Consider the following 12,457-nt stretch of genomic DNA (forward strand, 5'->3'; position numbering starts at 1 on the left):
GAGAACAAATTCTGCACAGTATGAAAAAAGAAACCAAAGGTGAACAGAGATGCCTGGGAGGCAGGAGGATGGTTGTAGTACAAGAGTGAGTATTAACAGTATTGGTGTTGTTGTTGTTAAGTAGCATGGAATTAGTTCTGACTCATAGTGACCCTGCACAGGGTTTCCAAGGCTGTAAATCTTTTAAACCGCTGGTTGGTTTGAACTGCTGACCTTGAGGTTGGCAGCTCGACATGTAACCACTATATTATCTCAAGGAGCAGAGAGAGAGATTCAGAAAGGAGGAAAATCAAGACAAATGTTTGTTGTTGTTGTTGTTTTTTAAAAAAAGCGTTTTAATTATGGATTGAGTGAAAGTTTACAGGGCAGATCATCAGTTTTACATTCAATAAATCATACACCTTGCTTCATTACAATGATTATAACCCACCATCAGTTAACAGTATTTCTCTCTATCCACTTTATGTCTTTTAAAAATACAAAAACAAAAAACAGGCATATGTACAATTTACATCTCCAAAGGACACATTCTGCAAGTCTGCTTCCTGGCCACCAGCTCTTAGTCCCTCTCTTCCCTTGAATCTAGAGTCTTCAGCTACTCCCCCTCTACATGACCCCATCTCTGCCTCCATCTCTGGCACTGCTGTTTCTCTGGATAAGGTCCTGCATTCCGCTTGTGCTCTTCTCCCTTGATGGTCCTAAAGCCCTCTGTTTCTGGACTGTAAGAGTAACCACTCCCCTGATTTTGTTACAAACCTTCTACCTATACAATTGTGACAATCACAGTTAGTCATGATAACAATTATTCACTATTGAATTTTACGAATCTTATTCCCATCTCTCTTCACCAGACCCATCTACACAAGATGAAAACCATTCAGTGGAGACTCTTTCTTTCCCCCCATACTCTTAAACTCCCTCTTGAAACCTTGTAAGCCAGTAACTTCGTGCCTTTACCGCCCCCTCATTTTAGGCAGCCAATGTCTTAGTTGCTCATCCCTATTTACCTTGTGTACAGAGGGGATAGCATTGATACTTGATGTGAAGACTCCTTCCCTCTCTGTTGGTATTTAGAGTTACTACCTCCATGAGTATAAGTCAGGTTCATCAAATTGTAGCAATTTACCCTTTTTTCCTTGATAAAAAATTTTTTTCTTTTTTTTTTTTTGGTAATCTTTCTCTAGTCGAGTTCTGATTATCAAGCCGTCTAGGCTAGGTCAAATGGGTACTATTGCAAGTTTGGGTGTCCTTGTGCATTTCCCCTCGCTTCATTTCAGCTGGATGCTTCACTCTCAGCTCTAGCCCTCTGTGGCTATGTCCTTGTCCATGGGCTCAAGTATCCTCAGGTCTCACCACACTTTGGAGCAACCAGCCCTTCCTCTTCTCTCTCTCATCTCCAGATCAATGGGAGCCAAAGGACTGTGGTTGAACTCAGCCCATTTCTTCATTGCTGCCTTTCCCCCTCTTCCACTCACCAGTAGACCAGTGTGGTCACTAGCAACCTTACATGCCTGTTTGTGTGTTCCCTTTGAGTTTCAGTCTTAGGGGAGTTTGTCCTCAAGAAACTTGATTGCTTACCTTGATGGCTTCCTGGCGAACAGCTTGCTTATTCTTATAGTAGCCAGTCACGCTGACATTTTTATTTTGGGCTTTTCCTGATGATCTTTCTTTGAAGATGTATCTTCTGTTGTTCTAGCTGTTCCAAGCTGGTCAGCTTGTCTTTGCTAGTGGGAATGTACCACCTCATAAGGTTATGGATGGGACTCAGGATTCTACCTAAGGCCCTATACTCTGCAAAGGCTTTGCAAGAGACCTATTTCACTGGGCAAGTTCTAGAACCGTTTTTAGGTATTTCAATGAGTTATAGGTTGAAGACGGGCGTACGAGTTTTCTGTAATCATGTTTCCCAATATTCCTTTCTATCCCACTCAAGTGTCTATTTTACAATAGTAGGCAAGGGAAACCAATATTTATAAGACAGTCAATTATTTTCCCTCTTCAAGCTCTGCCTAGATCTCTGTATCACAGAGCCCTGTTGTTCCAAAGTTGAGCACATATCACTATTTACTTCTTAGGCTATGCAAACCTGTCTCAGTGTTCCCATATCTATCTTGTTCTTCTGCCTCCTCCCTGTTCTCGTATTGCCCTTCCCAACACCTGAACTAAACCCACACCCCAACTCCACTGTTGTGGTTACCTTATATTCCATTAACTCTTCCCTCCATTTAAGAGAGTCTATTTTATCCTGTAATCCACCTGACCTTCCCACCATCACCACCTGGATCTCTGTTCCTCTGTGTTTACCTTCTTTCACGTTGTAATTGTTTTGATCATATACTGACCTCCCAGATTCTCTGTTCTGATAATATTATTCTGTTCTTGACTCTTTCATTTGTCAACTGAGTTCAGGGTGATGCTGCCACGTATGTCATTCTCTAGCTGTTGTCAGTTCTTGTTGGTTCTCAATCCACAGAACTTCGTTTAGGATGTTTTTCATAGCAGGGTTGGCTTTGGAAAAATCCCTTAGCTTCTGTTTATCCTGGAATATTTTGATTACACCATCATATTTGATTGAAAGATTTTCTGGGTAGAGGATTCTTGGTTGGCAGTTTTTTCTTCCAGGGTTTTATATATGTCTCCCCATTGCCTTCTTGCCTGCATAGTTTCTGTTGAGAGATCCTAACATAATCTGATTTGCTTGCCTTTGTATGTTACACTTCTCTTTTCCCTAGCTGCTTTCCAGATTCTGTCCTTATCTTTGATTTTGGAGAGTTTGATTATTATATGTCTTGGTGATTGTCTTTTAGGGTCCATCCTTCCTGGGGTTTGTTGAGCTTCTTCAATACTTACCTTTTTGCTTTACAGGATATTAGGAAATTTTTCTACCAGAAGCTCTTCAACTGTCTCCTCTGTGGGCTTGTGTGATTCTTCCTTCTCTGGAATGCTGATAATTCTTATGTTATTCCTCTTCACGTTGTCCAACATGAATATTAGACCTTTTCAGATTTTTAAATCATTTTCTGTGTTTGCTTTTCTAGCTTAGTGGTATTGAGAGATTTATCTTCTAGCTCACTAATTCTAGCTTCGATATCTTCAATTCTACTCCTTTGCCCTTTCAGTGTATTGTCCATTTCTGATATTCTATTATTAATTGTTTGGACCACTTTCTGTAGGTTTTGAATTGTTTCCAATGCTGTATCTATCTTATTTGATTGTTTCTGTAGTGCTTTCCTGACTTCTTCCTTATTTTTCTCAACTCCATTGTATAGTGTTTTGATACATTTTATAATCATTTTTCTGAATTCCTTCTCAGGCATTTCCAAAGCCTGCCCATCTTCCAGTTTGGAGCGTAGGTCTACTTCCAGCTCATGTGCCTCAGTCACTTTATCTTGTTTCTGGACATGTGCTGATATGTTCATCTGCTTCTTTTTTTTTTTTTTTTTAACCTATTCAGTGGCCTTAAAACTTAGATGGGTGTGTCTTTTGGTATTTTCTATGCTTTCTGATTGCCTCCAGCTAGATATGATCAGAAGATGGGCTTCCTTTCTTGCTCTTCTTCCTGAGAAATTTCAAGATGCCACTGTTGGTCATTATGATGTAACTCGGGATTTAATTTTTGGCCTATTTCCTTTTTAGTCTGTCTGCCCCTCTCCACAATCCCTGTTCAGGCCTTTTCCCTAGTGATAAATAGTGCAGGGCCGGCTGGGGCCGTTTTATGCTGCAGTTTGGTTTTAAGTGGAAACTGTCACTTTAAATTTTGAGGAGATCTGTGCACATGGGTAGTAGAACCCTCCGTGGGTGAGGGTGGGGTGTCCATTCACTCAGGCACCCCTTCTAGTCACCAGAGTGGAGGTGTGCAGACAGCGAGAGACCAATGAACAGATATCAAATAAAAAACGTGTCCAGACCTTTATCTCTGTGGTTCTGTCAGGCGTCTGTGGCTGCTCTGATTCTTCCCCTGCTTGGTCTTGCCCAAGATGGTGGCTCCAGGAACAGCTGAGCATCTTGAATTAGAAAGCAATGGATTTCTTTCTTCTGCTACAAATACCCCTAGCTGTAAGCCTTGCTACTTTCTAAATATTCCTTTGTATGTGGTTCAGAGTTCTGGGACCATCCCCTGAACCTGCTTGGTCTGGTATTCTGTGTTGTTGCCGACAGAGCGCCTTACTGCACTTCCACTCTCTCCGCCATCTTGTTTGTTCTCCGACAAATGCTTCTTAACACTTTAAGAAACAATGAACTCTTTTCTATAAAACAGGCATGTATGATGGGGTTTCAAAAAGTTTGTGGAAAATGGAATGAAAAGATAATGGTATTTTCCACAAACTTTTTGCAGCCCCCTCAAAAGAACAAACAAATCTGTGTTGCAAGAAATACAGCCAGAATACTCCTTAGAAGCTAGGATGGCCATACTTCATCTCTTCAGACATATTATCAGCTCTTGTAGCATAGTGGTTACGAATCAGGCTGCTAACCTCAGGGTCAGCAGTTCCAAACTACCAGCTGTTCCTCAGGAGAAAGATGAGGCTTTCTGCTTCCATAAAGATTTACAGGCTCGGAAACCCTGTACAGGGTTGCTATGAGTCGGAACCAAGTCCACATATATAACCACCACCACCACCGCCAGTTCCTAGAGAAGGCTATAATGCTTGGTAAAGTGAAGGGTCAACAAAAAAGAGGAAGACCCCTAACGAGAAGCATTCACACAGTGGCAGCAGCAATGGACTCAAGTGTAACAGCGATTGTGAGATTGGCACAGGACCTAGCAGTGTTTCATCCTGTTGTGCATAAGGTCACTATGAGTCTGTACTGACTTGAAGGCACCAAACAACTACAACATGTATACTCATATACGAGTTGAGTAAAAAATTATCCACACTCTGGCTGTATTAAAATGACTGTCCATGTCCATGGCTGATGACAACATTGAGTGTGCACGTGAAATGTTTTCTGTCAAATAAATGAGTGACAGTGGATTATGTGACAAATCATTTTCAAATCAGCCATGGGTCTGCCTATGAAGTAATTCACGACAGACTTGAGTTTGGAAAAGTTTGTACAAAATGGGTACTGAAACAACTCACAGAAGAGCACAAACAAAAGTGTTTGGACATCTGCAAACAAAATTTGCACCGATACTCAAAGGAAGGTAAAATGTTTCTTTAAAAAAAAATGTCATGGGTGACTAGACATGGATTCATCACTACGAGCCTCCTTGAGAGTAAATGGCAGAGTATGGAATGGAAACATCCTCAATCACTGACTAAGGAAGAGTTCAAAAGTCAACCATCAACTGGAAAATTGATGCCTACAGTTTACTTGGATTCTCAGTGGCCAGTTATTGGAATATTATCAGGAAAAACGTTCAACAATCAACAGTGCTCATTACAGTGAGATGCTCACTTAAGAGCTGAAGCCTAAATTTTGGATTAAATGCAGAGTTATCTCAGCAAGTCATTTACCTCTCAAGACCCCATTTCCTCATTGTACAATGAAGGGATTTGAATAGATGAAAACAGGGGTTTTTGAATCAATACAATGTCAACTCAGAAATGGTCCAGGGGCCAGTAGGATTCTAGAAAAGATTTCCCAAAAGATGAACTTTTCTAGTACACGTAGGCTACAGAAACAGTGGGACAGTGAAAGGAATTTCATTTTTTGTACTTCGGTATAGTTTGTTTTTATAAAGAAGGTGGATCTCTATGTAGAAATCATTCACCTAAAGTACCTACATCTGATCTTTATCCTAAGCCTTTTCCGTTTCCTTGAAGTATCTGCTTGGGATGGTCCAGCAAGGCATTTTGGAGATGTGTTTCATAAATTCTAGTTTATCCTCCAATGTAACTTTTCACTCCAAATATGTAGACTTGATTCTAGAGTTTTCATCTAGAGTTCTTACCAAGAGATGCAGAGCTAGCTACCAAAAAAAAAAAAAAAGGTATATTAGGGTGGTATGGAGTTTAAAGGAATACTATAAGAAATGAAGTTTCTGGATTAGGCCAGCCCCTTTACAGGAATAGGGATTCTGAACACAGTATTCTTAACCTTTTGTTGTTTTCATAGGGGTTATATTTCTTATGCATCTTGGGGGGTGTGGTGGGGGAGGTGGCAAGAGGGTGTTGCTCAAAAGAACAGAAGCTTTATTTTGGATGACTTGGAGCAAACAATGACCCCATTCAAGGGATCAAGGTGGGCTGGGCAGGGGTAATGGGTTGAGGAAGAAAGGAATAGATCAAGTGTGAAAATTCTGTGCAAAACAGCCTCCATAAGCTTCCTTCCAGTTAATCTGACCCTCTTCAATAAAATGTGTGAACTAAGCTGTTGCTTTGATGATCTTTCCACTCTTGTTTCACTGAGGTGAACATGGGAACCTTGTGGCATCCGTTCATTTACAATCCCCCAAGGGATGGCTCAGGGCCAAAGGCAAATAATGAGCTCCTCCCTTCTAGTCAGACAAGTGCTGCTCATTAGGAAAGCTGCTCATCACGCCCTAAATTTGTACCCCACCTACAAGGCTTGCTGGCAGGTATCTGCACACTCCCCACTTGCCCACCCCATGGCACAGCAAGCTGTTGCAGAGCTAAGGGATTCTGAGGCAAAGGGGGAGGGGAGAAATCTAGGGAAGCCTTAAAAACAATTCATAACCACCTGCTTATTTGTCCATTTGTGATCTATGGGATTTACTTGTTACCTAACGGTTTAAGAATACATGATGTAGAGAAACGATTTTCAAAGTGTGGTCCTTGGATTGTATGCATCAGAATCACCTGTTCTTTGAAATTCAGATTCCTGGGCCTTACCTGAGACTTACTGAATCAGAATCTCTGGGCCTGATGTGCCACTTTTTCATAATCCACCTTCATTCCAGGTGATTTTTAAAGCAAAGTAAACTTTGAGAATCTAGAGGCATATTGGGTTAAGTATGTGGGCTGCTCACCACAAGGTGGCTGGGGATTCAAATCCATTAGTCACTTTGTGAGAGAAAGATGAGGCAGTCTGCTTCCATAAAGATTAATAGCTTCTGAAATCCTAGGGAGCAGTTCTCCTCTGTCCTATAGGGGTTCTATGGGCTGGAGCTGACTCAGCCACAGTGGGTGTGCTCTAATAAAAAGGGCCCTTCTGTAAGACTCAAAGAAATGGAGCTTGCAATTCTGACTTTGCGTCACGTTAACTGACCTCCATTTTATCATCTGTTGGGTTATTAGGATAAGAAAACAGGAGGAAAACAACTGAGGAAAATGACTAGGGCAGCGAAAAAACGACATCGGAAAAAGATCAATAAAACCATAAAATCAACCTCCAAATACAAAGAACAGAGGAACAGGATATGGACAAGAGATAGAATCTATCTCCTTGTCAAGCAGGCAGGATATAAACGAGATAAAACGGGGAAAAAAGTATCTCCTTGTGTGTCTGGAACCCAGCGGGGCTTGTGAGCTCTTCCTCCTAGTCAACAATCTAGTGGGGGCTGTAAACCATCAACAACACATTAACCTCCCCCTTAACCAGCTTTTAGCGCAGGCACAAAACTGGTTATGTCAAGTATTCCAGATGCCTCTGCAACGGAATCCACCTTGAAATCCCTTATGGACGCCAGAAGCGTTGCGCAGCATGGGAAAAAGGAAAGGTGGAAGTGACCCACCAGAGTGCAAACAGGAAAACCTGTCTCCTTTCTGAAAGCGAAACAATTTCCATTATAGAAAAAATCTCACTGTATATACATACATGTCAGGCTGTGAGCGTGGCGAAAGATGCTGTCCTTAGCATGTCTCCCCTGCAGGTATTCTTTCGCTAATAAACCTCTTTTATACTGTATTATGAGTCTCTAAGTCTTCTGTAGCCTGATCTGGTTACAGGGTGAGATCAGGGGTCAGCAAATTAACGCTCTTGGGACAAGGTAAGTCCACTATTTTCATAAATAAAGAAAATTGGAACCTAACCCCACCCATTTGGTTATACATTATCTAGAGCACCTTTCTTGATAAACAGTGACAGAAACCATATAGCCCTCAAAGTCCAAAATATTTACTATTTGGCCCTTTACAGAAAAACTTCACATGTTCCATTTGTCCTTTGGACTAACTGATTCCAAGCATCTTCAATTCTGATGACTCTTCTTTCTTCTACACATAGAGCCACCAGTAGCTATACCTTAGATGATTGTTCATGACCTTTTAATATCTCGGATGCTACTCACCAAAGTAGGATGCAGAACATTGTCTTTGTGGACTATGTTGTGCCAGTTGACCATGGTGTCCCTTGAAACTATCTATGGTCCTGAGCCCCCAGGGTCAGCTACTCATTGCCTTAAGATGTTTGAAAATATTGAATAATAATAATAATAATTTTCATTATTTTACCCACTGTATGCACCACTACATTTACAGAGGTGTTTACAGGAAAGGTAAAGACTCATTTACCAATTTCCTTTCACATTCTTGTATATCTGTGGGACATATAAATGTATACATTTATATATAGTTGGCCCAGGATCGCGCAGTGTTTCATTCTGCTATGCATAAGGTCGCTATGGGTCGGTACCAACTCTATGGTACCTAACAACATATCTATACACATATATATTTATGTATATAAATATATAGATAGATATACACACGTACATGGAATCCTGGTATGGCACTGAATTATAAGCACTGGACTGCGAGATCCTTTGAATCATAAGGTCAGCAGTTCAAATTCACCAGCCACTCCTCAGAAACACAATACAGGGTTGCTACAGGGTTGCTATTAGTTGGAGCTGACTTGACGGCACTTAACAACAACAACATGTGAATACACACACATACATATACACATATATGTGTATATAAAAGCATAACATACATATGCATATACACACATTCTATTCTGCTTCCCATAGTCATTCAGCCTGTGTCTCTGTCCATGTATCTCCCCACAGAGTATTGTTTTTCCAAGGTTGTATATATATCACTATTCACCTCTATCCATTTTAGTCCTTGCATATCCCCCTGTGTCTTCACTGTCTTCAGAATACTTCTGCCAACCTCTCTCTTCTTGTATATTGCCCTTGCTGTCACCCAAGTTAATGTGGGTCTACCCAAGGAGCTCTGGTAGCATAAGGGTTACGAGTCAGGCTGCTAACCTCAAGGTTAGCTAAAGTTCGAAATTACCAGCCATTCTGCAGGCGAAAGAGAAATAAGGCTTTCTGCTCCCGTAAAGATTTACAGCCTTAGAAACCCTATACAGGGTCACTAGGAGTCGGAACCAACTCTACAACACACCACCACCCTATAACCAGTGAACTACTCTCCTTTCCTTCCCACCCCAACAGCCATCAAAGACTTTTTTTTCTTTCTTTTAAACTTATATATTTGTGGGATATATAAATATATCTATCGATATATAAATATATCTATCTATATATTTATATATCGATAGATATCCCACACTCCCTCCCTTACCCATTCAGCCTATGTCTCAATCCATGTATCTATGCACAGAACACCATTGTTTCAAGATTGTGTATACATCACTATTTACCTCTATCCCCTTTAGCCCATGCATACCTCCCTGTAGCTTCACCTATCTTCATTATTTTTCTACCACCCTCCCTCTTCTTGTATATAGCCCTCCCCCTCCTTATATACTGCCCTCCTCATCACCTGATCTACCATGTGCCTACCCTTTAGCCAGTGAATTACTCTCCCTTCCCTCCTGCCCCTGCTAACCATCAAAGACTATTTCTTTTAATCTGGAAACCTTTTCTTAAGCTTTTACAATAATGGTCTCATACAATATTTGCCCTCTCAGCATAACGTCCTCTATGTTTATCCAAAGTATAAGGTGTTTCAAAAATTCATCATTATTCTTCAAGTTTACATAGTATTCCATTGTGTGTATGTACCAAAGTTTGCTTATCCATTCTTCCATTGTTGGACATGGGATGTCTCCATCTTTTTGCTATTGTGAATAGTGTTGTGATGAACATCAGTGTTCATATATCTAGTTGTGTCCTGACTCATATTTCTTGTGGATATATATCAAGTACAGAGAATTACTGGGTCATAAGATGTTTCTATTTCCAGAGTGGTTGAGCCATTTTAGAATCCCACCAGCAATGTAAGATGGTCGTAGTCTCTTCACACCCTCACCAGCATTTGTTGTTTTCTGTTTTTGTGAACTTTGCTGTTATTGTTGGTGTGAGATGATATTTAATTGTTGTTATTTGCATCTTTCTAATGGCTAATGATCATGAACATTTCTTCATATATTTGGCTGCCTGGACATCTTCTTTGGTGAAGTGTCTGTTCATGTCCTGTGCCCATTTTTTAAATTGGGCAGTTTGTCTTTTTCTTGTAAAGGTGTTGCAACTGTCTATAAATTTAAGATATTAGTCCCTTGTCTGATACATCATTGCAAAAAAAAAATTCCCAGTGTGTGGGCTCCCTTTTTACTCTTTTGGAAAAATCTTTTGATGCACATAAATTTCTAATTTTTAGGAGGTCCCACTCATCTATTTTGTTATCTACTGTTTGTATATTTTTTGTAATGTTTGATAGTGTATATATGCCATGTACTAGACCTTTAAGTTTGTCCCTAGGTTTTCATTGATGGTATTTACAGTTCTAGATTCATGTTGAGTTAGTTTTTGCATATGGTGTGAAATATGGGTCTTGTTTCAATCTTCTGCAAATCTATCTCCCCATTTAATGTGTTTTGACCCTTCGATCAATTGAGGTAGCTGCGGGTTGCTGTAGTGTTGGTGGCCAAGACGGTGACCAAGAATTTTTGAGTCAGTGACAGGGATTGAATTTGCCCTGACAAAAAATGTGGAAATGTAAATTTTGCTAGAATAACCAGCTGTAATCAATGTGGATAGGAGAAAACAACTGAAGCCAAGATGGTGAAAACTGGGGGCACTGAAATAGGAAAGACAGTTTCAGAAAAGAGTCGAGGCCTGTTTAGTGCTAATGATCGACAGTGTAAAACTTGCAGTAATGTGAACTGGGTCAGAAGATCAGAATGTAACATGTGCAATACTCCAAAGTATGCTAAATTAGAAGAAAGAACAGGATATGGTGGTGGTTTTAATGAAAGAGAAAATGTTGAATACATAGAAAGAGAAGAATCTGATGGTAAATATTATGAGTTTGGACATAAAAAGAAGAGATGAGTCTATTTTAAAGGACGCTGAAGATAAAGAATCAGAGGGAGAAGAGGATGAGAATGAAGATCTTTCTAAATATAAATTGGATGAGGATGAAGATGATGCTGATCTCTCTCAAAATATAATCTTGATGCCAGTGAAGACAAAGATAATAATAAAAAGAAATCCAATAGATGAGTCATTCAAACTCTCATTCTTCACATTCATGATCTTCATCACGTTCAGCCTCCCTCCTCAAGTTAAAGGTTCTGTTCAAGAAGTTCTTCCAGTTCACAGTCAAAATCTCGTTCCAGCTCCAGAGAACAATATGTGGGTCGAAATCAAGATTCAGCTCCAGGTCCCACAGGGGCTCTTTTGGCCCCGAAAAAGATCTTATTCAAGTTCATCACCTTCTCCTGAGAGGGGCAGAAAGAGAAGTCTTCTTCATCTGGTAATCACAAAAAAGACCAACAAGATCAAGTCACCAGAAAGCCAGGCGATTTGTGAAAACACTGCACAGCTCGGAGCTCAGTGCCAGGTCCTACGGTACACCACTGCTTACCCAGGCACCACAGGTCATCTTCCAGATCATCTCATTCTGGTTCCCATTCAAGTTCAAAAAGGAAATACTGTATTATAATTTACATTTAAGAAAACATCAGTACCATGCATGAAGCATATTTTAAAAGAAGTTGATGTCTTACTTGGTCAGAGTACTAAATCTGCTAGTAGACGTGCATGTCTTTCATTGCTTTTCAATGAAAGACATGCACCTCTACTTTTAAGCCAAATAGATGCTATATTTAGCATTCATTACCTAAAATAATTTGCTTTATTTAAAATCTCTCAGCTAAAACAGTATTGATTTGAACTGCTTCATTTCTAAATATGTCTGAATAAGACATATTTTTTTAATAAGACACTAAGACTGAATTTACTAGACTTGCTTGAAATTTAGGTATGGAGGCAAGGACTGGTAAACTAGTTGGAAACAAGCTGTTTATTTTAACCTGGGAAAAGAACATAACCTGTTTGTGTTAATGCATGTCTAGGTGACTTTCTTACATGTAGTTGTCACATGTGATGGGGTAAACAAGACTAAATCATAGTTGTTAGCAAATTGTAGACAGCTGAAGTATATTTCTCTTTAGGTGAAAGACCAACAGGGATGTTGTGAATTTAAATAAACATTTACCTTGAAATGTTTAACACCATTGCATACAATTTTCTTTTGAAAGTACAGATGACTGTAAGCAGAAATCATTATTGTTCTCATTCACTTAAAGTTACTTATGGCTTAAAAAAAAAAAGATTGACTGTATGTGGATG

At 39.9% G+C, this 12,457-nt stretch overlaps 1 pseudogene; it reads left to right on the forward strand.

The window, feature by feature from the left end:
- Positions 1-7,238: 7,238 nt before the first annotated feature.
- LOC102811896 lies at positions 7,239-11,779 on the forward strand (annotated as a pseudogene).
- The last annotated feature ends 678 nt before the right edge of the window (positions 11,780-12,457 follow it).

This window comes from Chrysochloris asiatica, unplaced genomic scaffold (genome assembly GCF_000296735.1).
Source record: "Chrysochloris asiatica unplaced genomic scaffold, ChrAsi1.0 scaffold00064, whole genome shotgun sequence".
NCBI lineage: Eukaryota > Metazoa > Chordata > Mammalia > Afrosoricida > Chrysochloridae > Chrysochloris > Chrysochloris asiatica.